At 32.5% G+C, this 21,906-nt stretch overlaps 1 protein-coding gene and 1 long non-coding RNA gene across 4 annotated transcripts in view; both read left to right on the forward strand.

Annotated features, from left to right (window-relative positions):
- si:dkey-237h12.3 overlaps positions 1–21,906 on the forward strand; it is a 312,347-nt gene that overhangs the window by 143,374 nt on the left and 147,067 nt on the right. The gene's annotated exons all lie outside the window — the stretch shown is intronic.
- LOC147840865 (uncharacterized) lies at positions 7,373–12,027 on the forward strand. The gene is made up of 2 exons (XR_015507824.2): positions 7,373–9,711; positions 9,888–12,027. It is a non-coding gene; the product is annotated as an uncharacterized LOC147840865 (long non-coding RNA).

Here is a 21,906-nt window from a genome sequence, read left to right on the forward strand (position 1 = left end):
TAATAATAATAATGGTACATTATTAAAAGTTTTTAAAATGTATTGTCTGATTAAATGTGCACTTTGTATGTTAGTTTAGGGATTTATTATGTAGATTTCAGCTCTTCTTCCCATCCCAGCTTCAAACCATTAACTAAGACTTTTAGCTCAATTTTAATTGATTAAACAATTTATTAATAGTTAGTAAGGTAGTTGGGTTTAGGTATTTGGTAGTAGAGATGTAAAATAAAATAATACTTTATAAGTGCTAAAAACATTGATATATTAATAGGCAGGCATAAAATTAATTTACCAGAAACCAGTAGTAAATGATGTGGATTGTTACTTAATCTAAAATGTTATCAATAACAACAATAATAATAATAACATTATAAAATTATTTATTTTACTTTCTGACTTTGGGCTAAAAGGTAAGCAATCCACAGTTTTGGCTCCCTTTACAGAGAAAACAGATTGACAAAAATCATAATTTGGGGTCGCCACAGCAGAATGAACCGCCAACTTATCCAGCATATGTTTTAAGCAGCGGATGCCCTTCCAGCTGCAACACATCACTGGGGAAATTATTATTATTATTATTATTATTTTGAAAATACTTAGCATTTTCATTATTTTGTCACATTCAGTTTTAAGTATTCATAGTTTCTTGTCATTTTCATTATATTGGCTTAATTTAACTTGGACAAAAATGTAAAAACTGTGTAAAACTAAAATAACACGGTTAATTAGAAAGATTAAAAAATAGATATTATTCAACAAGGATGGATTAAATTACTAAAATGTGACAGTAAAGGCATTTAAATGTGTTACCCAATATATCTAATTAAAATAAAAGCTGTTTTATTCTATTTGTCAGTTCAAAAGCACAATGCTGTGGAGAGCTCATTACTCCCACACTGTTTGTGCGTCTCTTTATCTCAGAGTTCTGTTGTACATGATCTTACACTTTAACAGTCTATATGTCAAATAACATCAAAACATCCATCTCTGATACTGTCAGTTATGTCTAAAAGTAAACAAATTGAGGAATAATTTTTTTAATAAAAAAAAAAAATAATTAATTGTATGACATATATCTGAGAAATGTTAAGTACTGTTTTCATCTGTTTATTTGTATTCATGGTTGTAATTTGCTTATTTATTTATTACTGTCATCTTGTCATCAGCAATGTTTTTTTTTAATAGTTATGCTAGTATTTTTTTTCTCTTCTTATTAGAAATTTACAAGGCTCAAAACAATGGAAACAATAATTCATTAATTTTTTATTATCATTTTGTATTAATGTATCCATTAATTTAATTTAATTTAATTTAATTTAATTTAATTTAATTTAATTTAATTTAATTTAATTTAATTTAATTTAATTCAAGTATTTATTCATTTTTCCATTAAATATATTTATTTGTCCATTTAATGGTTTTATTTATTTATTTATTTATTTATTTAAGCTATTAAGAGTATGGAGGACGAAACCTGCAAAAATAATAAATAAATAAATAAATATGCAAATATATGAATAAATTAGTAAATAAACCTATAAATTCTTACATTAATAAAATAATAAATAAATACAATAGGCAAATAAATGTATCGAAAAAATTCTTGCATAAATAAATATATCAATAATTAATAGTGTGGGCAGGTAAAAAATTACATAAACTACAAAAACTTTAAGAAAATGCTAAACTGATGAACGTAATTCCTGGTGTATTAACTTTTCCTCAGCTCAACATGCTAATGAGAGGGTGTGTGTCAATCATCAAAAGGCGGTCTTTATGCCATTATTGGTTGATCGTTAGAAAAAAAATGCATTCGATTTTTTTGACTGGCTTCTGGGGATTGACAGACACCCTCTCATTAGCATGTTGAGCTGAGGAAAAGTAAATACGAAACTACGATCAAGAATGATTAAACGTTTTAAAAGGGTCCCAATATTTGTTTAATTATTTAATTAACTATTTATTTACCTGCAGGCACTATTAATTACTTATATATTTATTCATGCAGGAATTTGTGGATTTTTATATACATTTATTTATTTATTTGCATATTTATTTACTTATTGCTTTATTTATGTCGGAATTTATGGATTTATTTACTTATTTATTTATATATTTGCATATTTATTTATTTATTGTTTTTGCAGGTTTCTTCCTCCATACTTTAGGCTTTAACTCTGAAAAAATGAAATTAAAATATGCAAAAAAATATATACATTTTTATTATATTTAGAATTTTCCCCCAAAAGGCATAAAAAAATGGCATTAGGGCATTGTATCAGTTAGAACATCCAGTATGGTGACAACACTATAAAGCTATATAAAACGAGGCCTATTTGCTATGTGCATTGAGAGTTTTTAATGCTCTTCAGTGGAGTGATTAATGCCATATAGATCATCTCCTGGGGTTTGCATGCTACGAAACATATGTCCGCTTTGTTTATTGTATTCCCAATTCATCTTTGTATTGTTACGATGGGTATGGTTCTTAGTGAGGCATTTATCATATTCAAATGGCAGCTATGCCCTAGATATTTGGCACTCGAGAGTGATAATGTCAGATCTTCTCTCCGGTGTTCAGTTCTTAATGTCAAATAAAAGCACCCATTTCAGTCTTGTGTTTTTCTCAAGTGAACATTGTCTGCACTTATCATTATACATTAATTATTTTACTTGATTTATTGTTATTATTACTTTTTTTGCTGTGCTCTGTGGTCAGAACGCCACTTTTTGATAAATGATAGGTTATTATTATAATTAAGCACTCTCTTAATTTTGCATGAGGCCTAATGGATTTTTTTTGTGCTGCAATTAATATTTTATAATGACAATCTTTATTTCATTAATAATATAAATGATGTTTAAGCATTTCTTTCAAATAAATACATTAATTAATATATTCTTTAGATTAATTTTATATTGTTGTATCAAGGTTTCAACAAAAATATTGAGCAAAGCTCTTTTCACTCTTGATAATAATTGTCTGACTAATAAATAATAATATTAATAATAAATAGTAATACATTCTGTGTTTGACCTTTAAAAATATAAAAAATGGCACAACATATTTCAGTTGATAATAATATATTTTTATTTTTTTTCTGTGCTCTGTAGGCAGAACGCTGCTTTGTGATAAATTATAGGGTACAATAATTAAGCCCTCTCGGTTCATGTTTCATGTTGCCAAATTATATGTAGTTCTGTTTGTGCTGCTGTTAATGTTTTAATATTTTCTTCATTCATGTAATTTTAATTAAGAGCCAGTCTTATTGTTGAACAGTTGTGTTGATGTTATTACTTAATTCTTATTAATTCATTTGATTAAATATTTATATTTCAAATTAATGTATATGTGTTATTTTGAAAACTCACTCAAACAATTATGTTTGCTGTTTGTTCAAGTTGCTCATATAAAATAAGCTGAAACAGCACAATTATTGAGCTTTTTTTATAACAAACTTAACAACAAGACAACTTAATTGTTTTATGTCCAGTCAATTTTTTGTAAAAAAAAAAAAAAAAAAACTAAGCTAACTTAATTCTAAGTTAAACTTGATTGTGTGGAAACCAGCATTTTTTTACAAAAACAAAGTATTTTCAAGTGATGATGAATTAAAAGAAAGGTTTCTGATGTTGCTAGCTTTTTTTTTAAGAGCTTCGTGGGCGGACTTTTGCATTGTAATTAGTGCTGCACAATATTCAGTACAGTATCATTTTAGCATCGAAATTGCAATGTGCACATTTGCAGCAAACATACGCACGCACACACGCACGCACGCACGCACGCACGCACACACACACACACACACACACACACACACACACACACACACACAGTCGCTGCTACTTACCTGTTGTCTTGCTGTTGGCAATGTGTCTCTCATAACACATTTCCTACACCATAACTCCATTCCTGATCTTCAACATTTCCAAAGGGAAATTCATACATCACAGCAGTGGCGCAGTGGGTAGCACGATCGCCTCACAGCAAGAAGGTTGCTGGTTTAAGCCTCTGCTGGGTCTGTTAGCATTTCTGTGTGGAATTTGCATGTTCTCCCCGTATTGGTGTGGGTTTCCTCCGGGTGCTCCGGTTTCCCCCACAGTCCAAAGACATGTGCTATAGGTGAATTGAATAAGCTAAATTGGCCATAGTGTATGTGTGTTTCTCAGTGTTGGGTTGTAGCTGGAAGGGAATCCGCTGCTTAAAGCATATGCTGGATAAGTTGGCGGGTTATTCCACTGTGGTGACCCCAGATTAATAAAGGGACTTAGCCGAAAAGAAAATGAATGAATGAATGAATGAATGAATGAATAAATGTTTATGAGTGCTAATGAGAGGTCCCAAAATATGGCCTATAAAAGTTTGTTACAATTTGCTTGTTAACCAAGTCAGTGAGAGTGTTACAAAGGTACCCATGAGCAAACCTCTTTGTACATACAGTTGCAATCAGAATTATTAACCCCCCTTAGAATTTTTTTTTCTTTTTTAAATATTTCCCAAATGATGTTTAACAGAGCAAGGAAATGTTCCCAGCATGTCTGATATTATTTCTTTTCTTCTGGAGAAAGTCTTATTTGTTTTATTTTGGCTAGAATAAAAGCAGTTTTTAATTTTTTAAACACCATTTTAAGGTCAAAATTATTGTGTTGAAAAAATCTTATATCTGTTAAACAGAAACTGGGGAAAAAATATACAGGGCTGATAATTCAGGGGGTTTAATAATTCTGACTTCAACTGTATATTGTAGATACTTGTTTAAATTTGTAAATATATATATATATATTTTTTTTCATCTTTATTTTTCTGTTTGGTTGTTTCTTTGGTACTTTTTTTTGTTTGTTTTGGACACTTGCATATATATTGTTTGCTGTGGACCGTTTTTTCCACCTGCCAGCACTGCGCTGTAAATAAAACACTGTGCACTGGAGAGCTATTGAGTATGCCATCATTTTGTCTCATAACCCCCCCCCCCCCCCCCCATCCCCCGAAACTGTTTTCGTATTGCAATATATGTCCAAGAACATAAAGTATCGCAATATCTGATTTTTCCAACATCGTGCAGCCCTAATTGTGATAATACATTGGCTGTTTATTGTAAACATTCATTGCTTATTTTCATTGTATCAGTGGAATGTAGATTAATGCAGAGTGCATTACAAGTCACAAAGAGAGCAACAAACAACCTAATCTGATCTTTGTAATACAAAGCAATTCTGTTATCATAAAACAGAATATTTTCCACAGAACACATGCTTATTTCACACCAAAAGGTCAAATTTGATTATTTATTTCAGCATGAATCTTGAGAAAAAAAGACTTGTGTTCTGAACAGCGGCCCATTATTATGAAAGCATATTTAACGAAAGCAGCATATATAAATACGCTGGTCCTACAAGACTATTACAAAGAAAGTATTTTGTTTGTAGTTCCTGGTTGCTGAAACATCAGCAGTTTTCCAGGATATAGATTAGCTGAGGAAACACACACAAACACACTCACACAAATAGGATATTCAATTCACATTTGTCATTTAAAGGTGAATTTCAGCAGAGAACGAAACAACATTCAGTTCATTTGAGGAAATACCAGTTAGAGATGGAATTGCTCTGTACTTTCAAAGACATGCTATATTACTTAAATAACATTAAAGCTAGGATTTTATTTCATAGCACACTAGAAAAAAAGTACTTCATATTACCCACTACTTAATGTCAAATAAATGTCCCTGAGTATCTCAAACATGCTTTTATAGATCACAGTGCCGTATTAAATGTCCAGCACTGCGCAGTAAATCTGTGGTTATAACTCCAATGGATTTCAATTAGGCGTCACTGTGTTTGCATTAGCCCAGAGTCAAATTGAATGTGACACCCTCACATTAGGCACGAATATCTAAGGACAGGCAGTGGGGGGGAAATGTGTATTGCTGAATTCCTGCTGTTAGATTTTTCACATTGTTTGCAGCCTGACACATTGAGGTTATGGCTGGGGATATATATATATATATATATATATATATATATATATATATATATATATATATATATATATATATATATATATATACACGTCTGCTTAACAATCCTGATGAAATGCAGCGAAATGATTGAGTTATTGCGGCACGTAAATAGATTTAGATCACGTGATAATTATCGGCATGCGTGTTTAATCATCTGGCACACTCTTTTTTAGAGGGATTTATCAGACATAAAGGCTGGGGAGTATGAGCTAAATCTTTATATGAGATTATCAGTGTGTAATTTTTTTAGACAAATGTTTTAAATGTTATATAAGGGTGCAGTCATGCCTTTTATTGTGAAATTCTTTGATTCAGGGTATTCTATCAATCAAAGACTTGTTTTAATATTGTAAAATATTCATCCATTCATTTTCCTTCGGTTTAGTCCCTTATTTTGTAAAATGTCATTGCAATTTAAAATAACTCTTTTCCATTTTAATATATTTTAAAATGTAGATGGCTTTCATCATTGTTGCATCATTTTTCAGCATCACATGAAGCTTCATTCTGATATGTGTTGTTATTAAAGTGATGTTTGCAATGTTGACATCAGAAAGAATAGCTAATTTCATCATTTATTTTTCAGATATTATATTTAATAGCCAACACAAGCTTATTCTGAAAACGTAGCCCTATATACATTTCTTGAGATCATGAATTATGTAGCCAGAAGTACGTATGGCTGAAATTCATCTTTAAAATAAACGCTACGGTGTGGTATGACGCCGTTCCTTTTCGTGCTTACCAGCTGACCGCTTACCTCCATGTGGATGGCTTTCCTGCTGTTACCAGTTTGTCCAGTTAGCTCACCATGTACGTCAGTGGACTTGAGATGCAGAGAGAAGTTGACCAGGATAACAGGGTTGGAGTTTGGTGAAGAAAGGTTCCAGAAAGCAGATAAGGTAAAAATTGAAGACAAAAAAAAAAAAAAAATTATATATTATTAAATATAACTTAAGTAAATAACAGGGTGAGAATATAGTAAAAATCAGATGAGAGCTTTTCTTTTTCTGGTCTGCTTTTTAAAACTGAAGGTTGGGTTTAGGGAAGTGGGTGGTAGCTGGCCAATCGGTGCTTTGAAAACACTATTGGTTGGATTCAGGGAAGGAGGAGGGTGGGTCAGTCGATCGGTCAGTTAGTCAGTCAGTCAGTCAACAGCGGCCTCTGGTGGATTTACGTATGAAGATGAGACGTGAATTGCACTTGTGAGAAATTTGAGATCTCAATAAGCATACATAGTGACCTCTGGTGAATTCGCAAAAAAAAAAAAAAAAAAAATTGTAGCTCCTGGGACATATTTGGTGCTCTCCAGAAATGTATATAGCGGTACGTTTTCAGAATGAGCCTGGGTTGCAAATACTTTTTTTTTTTTTTTTTTTTAAGTATTTCTGTTGTCAAAGCATGGCAACTGCCGACGACTTTGTTATTTCTATGTTTTTTGACACGTTGATATTTATTTTTCATCAACACAATAATAAGGTTTTAACTTCAGAAGAGTTAAGAAATCTTTTTTTTTTTAATGAAATAACCTTGATTTTCAATCACAATGAATCAAAAGGTTTGTTATTCTGGTCAATTTTCATGTTCTTAGAAATTAAAAGAGCTCAAAACTTTTGTTTGATTAGATGGTGACAAAATATTACATTTTTCTAAGAAATGAATATAAACCTGGGCATCAGGTGCTTCACATTGTTTAGCATTTGAGTTAAAAGCAAAAGGCTGAAAACTAACACTTTAGTAAGATTATTTAACAAACCTCATTGAAGGTCCTTGTACTTGTCTTTGAATTAACTTATGAGCACCTGTGACCACACATACACTGTATCCTATGCAATGAAGTTACTCGGCAACAGTAAACAAAATCTGCCTTCATTATAATCAGTAAAGCTGTTCATGCTGTGACAGTTTGTACAGTGGTCTCTAAATGTTTTGGTGTCAGATTTGGCATCTAATAACATTTAGTGATGCACCGATCTTGATTTTTCATGGCTGTCTGAAGCTAGCAAATTATGCAATTCTAATACATATATTTTATAGATTAATTAAGAAACCTTTATAATATGAATACAGTTTATTACTGGATTAACTTTCTGTAGTGATTGAATATTATATATTATGCAAAAATATACTGAACAGAGATCATGTAAAGAAGTTATATTTATTTAGCTTTAGATTTCTTTTACTGATTAAATTAAAGGGATGGTTCATCCAGAAATGTAATTCTGTCATTAATTAGGGGAGAGCGTGGACAGGCGTAACGTGGGACGAAAGTAACAAACCGATTTTCTCGAAGCCCTGAAAACATTTGCTTTCCTGGCTATAACAGCACGTTCAGCATGCAACCCTTGATAGCTTCCAAAAATCATCTGATATTTCCTGTGGTTAGCTCCAAATTTCAGTTTTTAGGTGCAAAAATGTAATTATTGGTGCAATACTTTTTGTCTTATTACAAGTTGTCTGAGTAATTAGAGTAATAATAAGTCTATTGGTTGTTTAGTGCAATAACACACCCTTAAGTTTGAAATCTCTGAGTTATTCAATTTAAAAGTCAATCAGATTTAAATGGCAAGAGTTCCTTTGGGGATGAAAGTAACACTGTTATTAATGCCCCACTGCTAATAGCCATGCATTATTTTCCACTTCCACTTTATTTTTAGTGTTTGGAATAATGCATATTGCCAATAACAATAAAAAATATTCAAAAACCTGTATGTTACTTTTGTCCCCACTGACGTGGTCAAAAGTAACAATGAGCAATTTATATTTAAAGTGAAATTATTTTGAAACTGTTCTACATTTGTTTAAAAAACCACCCGATATTAATAGACGAAATTTTTGAGCTATTAACTACAGCAGAAAATATATTTCTGTTTAACACATTCTTTTAAAACTACTTTTTTTGAAAAAATTGTACTTTTGTGACCCCCGCACTCCCCTACTCATCCTCATTCTCTATAGACAGCAATGGGCCTAAGACATTCAAAGTCCAGTAAAGGACAAAAACATTTGTCAAAACATTCCATGTGACTTCAGTGGTTCAACTATAATCATACCAATCTCCAAGAACACCTTTGTGTGCCAAAGAAGCAAAAGAAAACCTTTGTAAAAATGTCAATGTTTTCCTTGTCATGTCATTAATATGTGGATTTACTACAGGCAAAATGACATATTGTCAAGGGGATTCCACATCACATGTGCCATTTCCACAAAATGTATCTTTATAATTGTAAACATTAGCCCCTTTCACACAGTGATACTGATAAATATCTGGAAATTTTCAGGAACAAATTTACTGGTAATTCAAAAAAGCGATGTTCACACAGGCAAAGACATTCCGGAAATTTTCCAGAAAAGACCATTCACACATTCATTCCAACATACAGATAAATTCTGACATCATTAGTCAAAAGTGATCTATAAACGGCAGCACTTGTATTTTTAAACATATAAGAGGTCAGGCTTTTATTGATGGTTTCACTTTTATTTAAAACTTTAGCTTCATGTATGTTTACACATCTGACTACATTACAAATTATGTGGATGGATAAGTATTGAGAACAACTAATCTGATCCAAAATTTATTTTACTGGGGGACGAATCGGTTCTTTTGTTCGATCAAAGGAAAAATTTACCTTTAATTAAAATGGCTCTGATAGCAGCAAAGAAATGTATTGCTAAACATTGAAAATCAGTAGAACCACCAAGTCATATTGTATGGCTTAGAGAACTTTCTTCTTATGTTCCTGTTGAAAAAAATAATGTTTAATCTTAAAAAGAACTCTTCAATGTTTGAGAAGACTTAGTGTAAATTAATTGAATACATGAATAATTTGGGTGTTACACTGACTGAAAATACGGATGGAAAAGTTGACACAGTTGGCATTAGAAAGAAACTTAGAAACGTTACCTTACTAACATCTAGCAGCTGATTGTCTGGGAAAATATTCAGAGACTTTTATTTTGATAAACAGTGCTGATGTAAATGCCTATGAGTGTTCTGATTGGCTGGAATAGACATCTCACGTCATTGCATTCTAAACGTGAACACGCTCTTTACAGCAATTTTCCTTCTGCGTTCACACAGAGCAGCAATCTAGTAAATTAACGTTAATGTTTCAACTTCTCTTTTTGAAAAATTGCCGGTAATTTTTCGGAAAGGTCTGTAAGTGTGAAAGGGGCTTTTGTATTCTATGAGGGTATGCACACCGGCAATGCATATTGAAAACAATGTAGCTGGTTTGTGACTCACTTTAGAATCAGCAATGCAATATGCAATGGCAATATTTTATGAAGTAAATATGCACTTTGATCTTTTGCAGAGCACATTGGCAAGTCGTTTTCACCATTATATTTATATACCATTTATAATTATAAAAGTCTTTGTATGTATCTTTGTATGTTTTCAGTTGAAACACTGAAGGCACATGGTATGTGTTAACAGTGTTTTTTGGTTCCTTTATTGGACTCTTCTGGATCTCAGGATCATTGTCTATAGAGGATGAGGGAGCTCTCACTGAAACTGGGCATATGTCTCTAGGTTTGGAACAACGTGACGGGGAGTAATTAATAATAGATTTTTTACAATATTTTTTGGGTTAACTAACCCTTTAACATATCCAAAGTTTTTTTTTTTACCTTTTGAAAAATACAACACTTTATTAAACTTAAAATTTGCTATTAAAAACTGATTTCTGATAGGCAAATCAATGCGTTTCTGCATTGCATGGTATAAATGCTATAGCAGAATAAAGTCTAGCCCTAACACTCCGGGAAGTGTAGAGCAGTGGAAATGCAGCGTTGCAGTGCTGTAGTTTTCGCTTCCGCCCTGCCCTGCCCTGTCCTGTAGGTCTAGGTATGGAAAAGTATGATTTAACAAGGGCCCTGCATCAGGGCAGGTGTGGCAATGATGGATTGAAGTGCTTAGCAGAGCACTAGCAGCCGGGACAGAGAGTAATCGGTGTGTACAAAGAGCTGGCCAGAGTAAGCAGAACAGATACATCAAGCCGAAAAGCACGGCCGAGTCGAGCGGGGTCACGTGCACGCAAATCCACATATATTTACAGATGACAGAGGTCTCCATACTCCGGCACTAACACAAAGGTAACATAATCGTCCTGTTCTGAGTGTTATATAATGTTGTGTTGCCTCTGCAGGACTGTTATTTGATTTATGACTCGGACCATAAGGTGAGGTGTGCAGCATTGTTTTTTGTAGGATATGATGACTACATGTATGTACGGTCTGCACCTGTTTGCACATTCGTGTTCATTAATTTATTGCATGTTAAGGCAGTGCAATTTGCATAAATTCTTCAAGTAGGCATTTCTATTGTGCAGCTTTAATTGGTCAGCTCATTTATTATATTGTTGCTGTTCCAGTATGTTCCAAGTCATTAATTTTTATGGATTTTAAAAACCTTTTATTTTCATTAATAATTAAACATATTGTGGTTGAAGTTAGTAATGTGGCTTTACATACGGTCAAACATTTGCATGAGAACCTTGAATGAAAATCAAATCAAGAATTTAAGGTTAAGACCAAGATAAGACCAAAAAAAAGGGTAAAACTAATTCCAAATTTTGATTAAAAAAAATTCCTTCAATGCAATGTAAGTTACTTTGGATTAAAGCAATTGTCAAATGCTTAATTGTAAAAAAAAAATAAATAAATGGTTTGTTAAAAAAAATTAATATAAATAAAAAAAGCCTTGCAAAAGTCACAATTACTTTATTGCATGCAGATAGTGTTTTATTTATAAGTACAATATAACAACATGCATGTTCATGTAATGCAACTAAACTAATTAAATGAATGCCACTTAAAGGGATAGTTCACTATAGTGAACAGTTTCTCTTATTAGTTGAACTCAAAAGAGTAAATTTTGGGAACACTGTAGCTATTGACCCCCATAGCCTTGTCTTTCCAACTACATGGAAGTCAATGTTTACATGTTTTTAGCATTGTCTTATTTTGTGTTCAACAGAAACAAAAAAAAAAAAACCATAAAGGTTTGGAATCACTTGAGGATTCACCCAAAACTGTAATTTTACTTCGTGTCTATCAACCTTGTGGTTCCAAACCCTCATGCTTTTCCTTCTGCTGCTGAACACTAACACAGATATTTTGAAGAAAGTCGGAAACCGCTGACTGCCATAGTAGGAAAATATTTACTATAGAAGTCATTGGCCACAAGCTTTCAGCTTTCTTCAAGGGTGAGAAAACAATATCAGAATATTATTTTTTTTCCTATTTTTATTTTTTTTTCCTATTTTTATTTTTTCACTTTTTTCCTTTCTTTTATTTTGAATTTCACAAGAAGTACTATTTCATATGTGTACACTGTAAACCAATTTCATTAATTTATTTCCTTTAGCTTAGTCCCTTTATTCATCAGGGGTCACCACAGCAGAATGAACCGCCAACTTATCCAGCATATGTTTTACACAGCGAATGCCCTTCAAGTTGCAACCCAGTACTGGGAGACATCCATACACACTCATTCACACACATACAGTACACTATGGTCAATTTAGTTTATTCAATTCGACTATACCACGTCTTTGGATTGTTATTGAAATGTATATTATTTAGATGACATATTGTCACATTTTTGACCCAGCACAATAGCAACAAAAATTAAACCAATTCACACACGTTAGGGCTGCACAATATCTTGTTTGAGCATCGGTATTGCAATGTGTATCTGCAGGATTAAAAGATAAAGATATTATTATTTTTAAAAATAATTTATACAAGGATGACCATGTTAATGTTTGACTGTTAAATTTCTAAACCTGAATACTATGGATACTCCGATCTCACTCCGATATACCGAGTACTGATTCTGATGCATCAAGCTTTAAATGCATAAAACACATTTTCCCTCAGGGTATCTCGCCTTATCTTAGAGAACAAATTATGTTGTAATCCCTTAAACATGTCTCCTATAACCATTTTGTGTGGACATGTCATGGCCACAAGCAGCTTTACAGAACTAAAAAAGATAAAACAGATTTAGAAATGATTGACAATGCAGATGATGGAATAATCATTTAACATGTGTCACTGAAAGAGTTTGGAGAAGTGCACACCTCTAAAAATATGACTATAAACTTCTGTTTATTGCAATAAGTATACTACAAAAAGTTATATCTAATTATTTAACCTAACAACTGTAATGCTTAGAACATCGATGTGCCTCTCGCGATCTGTTCTCTTGTTCATCCACCCTCGTTGCCATGATTTGTAGGTCTCACGGAGCAGCTATGAATATGTGGGAGACTCGCGCAGCTTCCGGCAAAGGTCATACATTTGGATGAGACACTAGTCAAAGCAGCTCAAAACACTGGATTTACAATGGTTGCAACAGAGACCATGACTCCAATAAACTGTTTAAACAGAGGTCGACCCACATCTGAATGTATTTTAGCTGCTGTGTTGGGAGCGCAGCGATCGCTCGAGCCCCACGCATCATTTCTCTTCTCACTTGTTGTAGTGCTGCTGCGCGCACACACGCATCTACTCATTGTTTAAACCAATGGAAAATTGTAAACAAACACATGTGATCGGTTCATGGGATCAGCCAGATTGTCAAGTGTTGATCGAGTCATAAAATGTGGTTATTGGCCAATACCGATCGAGTGGAGCATCCGTTAGACGCTCCAGAAAACCATAAACGGCTGTTTTTTTTCACTTTTATGTTTGCTCTGATGTATTATATGCTTGAAATTTATTATACTTTATGCAAACACTCTGCAAAGAAAAAAACTTGAACATCATAATCTGTTTACATAAATCTTCTCAGATAGAGCTCTCCAAATCATCTGATGAAATTATATTCAAATGGAAAAAAAAATAAATATCAGATATATCAGATTTTTCCTATCGTGCAGCCCTAACACACATTACTGATTCTATTTGAAGCTGGATGTTTTACATCCAGTCACAGTAATACTTTTAACAATTAATGCATTGGCAACTATGTGATATTATTGGACTTGTGTTCTCGACCAGTGCGATAACATGTTTAAACATTAGCATAAATCATTGTCATTTACATACATTAGCTTTTTAACATACTGTGGCACCTCATTCATAATGGAGGCAGAGCTGTGGGGTTTTACTAACAGTTTAGGGATCAAATAGAGGGACACAGTTTGACCATAAGCTCTTTCTAAAGTTTTTTTTTTATTATTATTATTATTGGTGGAAGATTTGTAAAACTCTACAGGCAGACATAAAGAGTGAGCAAAATCATTGATTTATGAAATCAAAATAAGGAGAAGGGAATTTGGGCATTGCTTCATTTTTGACCTTTTGTAACTGCATCCTTCAGTTTTGTGAGTGTGTGTGTTTGTGTGTGTGTGTGTGTTTTCCAGTCAATGCTTTACAATAAATGGCACATTAATAGATATAAAGATAGAAGTCCTCATCTTAAAAGCCTGTAATGTTGTTTATGGCATTTTTCCCTACAACATCACCAATGAGCTTAAAACGTCCTGTAAAGCTACAGAATACTAAAGTATGAATAAGGCTGCCAAGTAATAACTAAAAAGCCATTACCCAACACTGTAGTGTGGCTTGAAAAATGTTAACTTGTTTTTTTAAAGCTGAAGGGTGTACGTGATGTTAAAATACTTTCTCCTGTGTCCGTTTAAACGGCAGAGATGTGGTATTTGTCGGTGGTGAGTAAACAATGGGCTGAATGCACTGAATATTTTAGCATCATACTCCATATACCGTATTTGTAAACCACTTGCAATCCATCTTAACCAGCCAATGTGCTTAAATAGCACTGCTTGAGGATTTAAATTGTATTTATTGGATCTAAATGTGTTCTTTCAATGCAAATTAGGATCATTATTGACTTTAGATTTCTTTTGTAGTTGGTATTTATATTAAGCACTTGTTTGCAGAGATTGGATATATAACAAATCCATATTTACTAATAGGTGGCACGGAGGCTCAATGGTTAGTACTATCACCTCACAGCAAGAAGGTCACTGGTTTGAGTCCTGGCTGGGTCAGTTGGCATTTCTGTGTGGCCTTTGCATGTTCTCACTGTGTTGACATGGGTTTCCTCCAGGTGGTCCAAAGACATATAAGCAAACTGAATAAACTGAATAAACTGAATTGGCCATAGTGTATGTGTGTGTATGGATGTTTTCAAGTACTGGGTTATAGCTGGAAGGGCATCCACTTTGTAAAACATGCTGGATAAATTGGTGGCTCATTCCGCCGTGGCAACCTCTGATGAATAAAGGGACTAAGCTGAAGGAAAATAAATGAATGAATGAATAAATAAATGCTAATAAAATATAATTAGTAATATATGATAAGTATATATAATAAGTGAACATATCTTGTTCTTTTTTTAGATGGTTCAACTGCTTTCCAACACACACTACAATTTTACAACTCTATTGAATAATGTCTCTTGCAAAAAGAAATAAAAAAAAAGTTATATGGTAAGATATTACAAAAAAAAAAAAAAATTCTATTTGCCTATATTTTAAAATGTTATTTACTCTAATTTGAAGCATTTTTCTTGTTATCAATGTTGAGAAGAGTTGTGTTTGATAATAAGTCTGTGGAAACTGTAATACAGTTTTTGTTTTCCAGGAAGAAAAGAAAAGTGTTTATTTGAAAGAGATTCTTTTGTGACAATAATAAATGTCTTTTTAATGCAATTTGATACAAACTGTCGAATGTTTTCTTTGAGTATTCAATAAATCTAAGCTTTTGTATTTTATGAAAACAATGTTTTTAAACACGTCTTTTTGTTTTATTTTATAACTAGAATTATTCCTAGAGTGTGTATGGAGTTTAGTAAAACACCGTTTTCCTCCTTTGGCCCTACATTATGGACTGAAATACAGTGTTATCATGTTAGAAACAATTTTATCTCTAAATATTTGTAAAAATCATTTGAAGTCTTACCTGGAAGAATCATGTGAATGTTTTGTGTAAATTTTAATCTGTGATATTTTATTTAACTGTTTGTGCTGTTATTTAGGCCAGGACCCCTGCATAAAAGAGATGCATATGTCAATGGGAAATTTCAAGAAAAATAAAGGATACATAAAAATAAATAAATTAATAAATAAAAGTAAACACACACACACACACACACACACACACACACACACACACACACACACACACACATACATTTATATATATATATACACACACACCTACCATATATATATATATATATATATATATATATATATATATATACATGGTAGGTGTACATATTAATAAGTTAGCATTGATTTTTGGGAGCACAATACATGGCTTAAGTGTTTATAAACATTTGAAAATGCATTTGAAGTGAATTTAGCTTTGTGGCACAACACTGTTTAGCTCTCAGATTTGCATTACAGCTCTCAGATTTGCATTACAATTGAAAACACATTTACACATAAAAATTTTAAAAGAAGATGCTGAAATAATACTTTCTAAAGTAATAGATTGTAAAAACAGTTTCAATTAATTTCTACAAAAAATCCCACATTATTACTGCATTATTCTGTAGTGTTAGTATTTTTCAGAATTCATTGTTTGATTCAGAAATCAATAATGTTTGTTTTTTTATGCTGAGGTTGAAATGCTGCTTAACATTTCAGTGAACACTGATACATTTTTAAAGATTCAGAGCGAAAAAACAGCATTTAAAGTCTTAGCATGTCTTTTGTAAATGTCTTTAATGCATTTTTAATGCAATACAGCCTGTCAAATGTTTTGTCTGACTATTCAAAAAAGCTAAACTAATACACTTGATATTATATTTGATGAAAAAGAAGTTTCTGCAATGCATGTTCTCCTTTTGTCTTTTAGTCTGCAGCTTTTGTAACACCTCTGCTGACAAAGAATGCATATCTCAAAGTATTCCTCCACCAGTGGACTTTTCTTAATCTGTGCAATAACGGCGTTAGCTCAAGTGGTTTGAGTGTGATACTTTGAGTGATTAGCCACTCAACACGATCAAGCTATAATCTGGGATGTGTCTTCCTCTGAATGCCTGCTCACCCTGACCCATTTCCTTTGAATTAATCCCAGCTAAAGTTTGGGGAGGGGGAGAGAGAGCCTCTTTGATCTTCTAATGAAGGGACACTCATCCCGATATTTCTCTTCTGGGTTTGTCTGCTCGCTTTGCTGCGTCTGCGAGCTCACCAAGGAATTCCTGGAACAGGGTGAAGTAGTTTGAATAATTAGGCCCCGCTTTCAAAAATCTCAGTCTCCTCCTCCGTCCTGCTTCCTCCTTTTACTGTCATCCATCATTCAGCGCTCAGAGCTGCCATTGGTCATTACTGTGCCTGCTCGCTTCACTCGACAGCGTTCGGAGAAAGTCGGCTAGCCTACTTTGAACCTGTTTTTTTCTTGCTTAGGGAAGATAAGACCACCTATAGTCTCTTCTACATGCAGCGCCCTTCACTAATATTGGCAACCTTGGTAGATAGAAGCTAAGAAGGCTGTGGGAAAAAAACATCTTTATTGTTTGATCTTATAATCCTTTGCTCTAAATCAAAATCGTCTCTCATTGAGAAGAAATATCATTAAAAAATAAAATTAAATTAAATGAATGAATGAATGAATGAATGAATAAATATTATGTAAAAATATAGCATGTGTTTTTCGGTTAATATCAGAAGAAGTGGGAAAACAAATATGCCTATTTTAGCTATTTTTGATGTCAGTGATGATGCTGAACTATCCAAAAATCAACGTGCAGACAGTGATTAGATTTATAACCCTTGTGACATGTAGATTGATTTTACTGTTTGTTTGTTAGAATTTATTAATCCCAAAGGGAAATTCACGTCACAGCAGAGCTCTAAATATACTAAAAATAGTTTAAAAAAATTGCACACACACACACACACACACACACACATATATATATATATATATATATATATATATATATATATATATATATATATATATATATATATATATATATATATATATAAACAATAATGAAATTACATTTATACTGCACACCTTAGTTTCAAAACGAGTAGACACTTGTCTACATCTAATGCTATTACAAGTCAGCATAATTCATCTAGTATGACTTTGATTATACAATTTGATCACTGTTGGTAAAAACATCAGACTGTGTAACCAAAACTGAATTGGAAATGAAAAGAATATTCCCGTTGCTCCACGTTGATAAAAAATGTCATGCCCTGCCTGCAACTTGAGAAGCTCAGACTTTCCCTTAAAAATAAAAGTAAGAACTTCTATGTAATATGGAATCTATTTGTTGAGTACTTTAACAAGAGAGCAGTGATTAAACCCTAGTAGAAACACCTCAAACATCCCCCCCTTATTTTTTTACTTTTCATAGTATTTTTTCTTCCTCTTGAATTATTAGCCTGTTTATTTTCTCCCCCAATTTCAGTTTAACGGAGAGATTTGTTCCAGAAATTTCTAAGTTTTAATAACCCATTTCTAAAATTTCCTTTTTCTGTTAAACACAATTTGGGAAATATTTAAATAAGAAAAACTATTTCAAAGGGGGGTTAGTAATTCTGACATCAACTGTATGTAGTATGTGTGGCAGGCAAGGCAAGGGAAGTTTATTTATATACCGTATCACATTTCATTCAAAAAGATAATTCAGTGTGCTTTACATAAGCAAGAATAAAAAAAATCAAACACGAGTGTAAGAAATAAAACCAGCCAAGAATTTAATTATTAAAAACAGATTAAAACAGATTTTTAAGGAATAAAAATAAAAGGAAGTACATGATAGTTTAGTAAAGTCACAGCTAAATAGATGAGTTTTAGGTCTTGATTTGAATGTGCATAATGTTGGAGCACATCTGATCACTTCTGGAAGCTGATTCCAGCATGCTACAGTTACTGGCAACATTTATATTTATTTATTTATTTTTTTGACTAGGAGGAAGGTTTTTTTTTCTTTTTACAACTATGTCAATTCTGTTTCACAGGTCAATAAATATGAGCCCAAACACACTCACAGTGAATAAGACAAAAGGCATACAGGTAGCTGTGATTTGTGATACATTGATTACAAATCCTGCTAATGCATACAGTGTGTATTTATATTAAAACATGGATTTTTTGTACTGTAAATTACTTGTTTCTGCCGATTATCAGTTTACAAGATAATTTTGTTTTAAATTAAATGATATTATGATACATCATTTTACTTATTAAAAATTACTTATAAATTGCTTATTTGATGGATTTGCTCTTACGTGTTTGGACTTTCAGCAGTGAAAATTAAAGCACACTGAACTAAACTCTGAAAACTGGACTGACGCTGTATCAATTCTGTATAATCTTCTATGGAAAGCTGCTTGGACACAATCTATTATAAAAGTGCTATAGAAATAAGGATGAATTGCATATTACTTATCAAAAATACTTATTATATAAGAATCTGGAGTTTTTTTGTGACAACTTTATTGCTTTGTTCAACCCACTTAAATTTGTAAAAACTAATAAGCTAACCTAATTTCTTTATGTTGTCTAACACAAATGGATTATGTGGAACCCAGCATTTTTACAGTGTAAATAATAATAGTAATAACAAAAAATTTAAATATAAACCTTAAAATTGCATCTGTTTTGTGTCATTAGCAAGCATGCGGATCTGGAAGGCAATGGCCAAGAATTTAAGATGCAGATATATGCCTACATCCTCTCAAAACATTTAAATCTACGAAAATCATTCATGAATTAAATCAATTAGTTGCCTACAGTTTTATACATTTTATGAATTCCCAGTTTCTCAGTTGCACTGTTACGATGATGGTTCAAGTGGCTAAAAAAATCTCCAAGAATCACAGATGGAGAATTGCAGAAGTTGAGTCTTGGGCTCAGAAAACTCCAAAACCACAATCCGGTGTCACCGGCATCACCACAAATGTTTGAAAGTTTTCCAGAAAAAGCCTTTACTCTCATCCAAAAACATCCTTGTGTTGATATTTCCGGCAAAAGATCAAAAGGTTAAACAATACAAGCTTTTTTTTAATAATTACAGCCTTCTCCCCAAATGTACCAAGGCTGGTAAAATTAGCGGAGGACACTGATGTGATCGCTCTTGAATCTGCATGCTTGTTTGAGTTCTCCGCTGGTGCTCGTGTGTGTTTTCTGGGATTACAGCGAGGGTTAAAGGCTGGCTCAGCAGTGGGGATTTTAGATTGGCCGGCTGTGGAGTTATTTCCAGACCGCTCTGCTGGAGGATGACTGGAAGAAGCGCTGGATTCATTATTCAGGAGGCAGTGGAGTTGTACACTGTGGCACAGTCTGTCAGGCCAAGATTACCTTTGTGCATTTCTCCGACATGCGAGGAGAGCTTAAGGTTTGAGTCTCTACCCCGAGGCGTGAAACCAACCTGACTGAGAGTTGGTTTGTACAGGCCGTCTCAAAGTTATCAGGTAGTCTGTGGAGTCGTCAAGTGAAAGAACATGGAGCGCAGGCTGAGATTACTAGTGATTGTTGAGAATGTAGGGAATGTTTGACATTAAAAAAGGATCAGAAGATCTTTTGAGGCACGTTGAAGCTGAGTTTTTTTTTTTTTTTTTTTTTTTTGCGGCTGCATGGCGGTTGACACATTTAGCTGCCTTTTTTTCTATCCAGAAAAAGTTTTCACATACAGTTGAAGTCAGAATTATTAGCCCTTCTGAATTATTAGCCCCCCTCTATATTTTTTTCCTCAATTTCTGTTTAACAAAAAAAAACAAAAAAACATTTTTCAACACAATTATAAACATAATAGTTGGTTCTGGAGACAATTGAAAGAATATTGCTTTCAAGTGCTAATACTATTAACCTTAAAATAGTAAAACATTTATTTTAAAAACTATTTTTATTCCTGCCGAAATAATATAAATAAGACTTTCTCCAGAGGAAAAAAGTTTTATATGAAATATTGTGAAAGATTTATTGCTCTGTTAAATATTATTTGGCAAATATTTGAAAAACAAAAATGGATTTACAGGAGAGCAAATCATTTTGATTTTAACTGTATATTAAATGTATATTTCATGATAATAAGCATTTTACTACATAAAATATGCCTTGTCTTATCTCAAATAATTTAGGAACTTTTAGAAACTTGAGTTTTCACAAATCTAATTATATTATTATAATGTCTAAAATATATTTTATGCATTAACTTAATCATATACAGTATATTCGAGTAATGAAAATGTGTATTGTTAGCTGCAGTTTGGGATTTAAAAATAATTATTATCCAAACTGTATTTTAAGATATAAATGCAATTCTCACCTCTTTAAATATATTTTGTTTATAATAAATTAATTAATTAATTAAATATGCTTTTAACAGGCCAAATACAGTTAAAGTCAGAATTATTAAACCCCTGAATTATTAGCCCCCCTGTTTATTTTTTCCTCTAATTTCTGTTTAACGGAGAAGATTTTTTCGACACATTTCTAAACATATACAGCAATACAGCTTAAAGTGACATTTAAAGGCTTAACTAGGTTAATTAAGTTAACTAGGCAGGTTAGGGTAATTAGACAAGTTATTGTATAACGATGGTTTGATCTGTAGACTGTCGAAAAAAATTATAGCTTAAAGGGGCGAATAATTATTTTTTTTACCCTAAATTAAAAGCTGTTTTTACTCTAGCCAAAATAAAACAAATAAGACTTTCTCCAGAAGAAAAAAAATAATTTCCTTGCTCTGTTAAACATCATTTGTCAGGATAATAACTCTGACATCAACTGTACTGTATATATGATTAAACAGCATACGATAAGCTTTTTTAAAGGTTTTTTTATCCATGTTATTTTTCCTTTACACCACTGAAAAAAATGATTAAATGGATTTACTACATTTTTAAGTTACAGTGCTCAGCATAAATGACCCCCCCCA

Source organism: Danio rerio, chromosome 14, assembly GCF_052040795.2.
Source record: "Danio rerio strain M-AB ecotype USA chromosome 14, GRCz13ab, whole genome shotgun sequence".
NCBI lineage: Eukaryota > Metazoa > Chordata > Actinopteri > Cypriniformes > Danionidae > Danio > Danio rerio.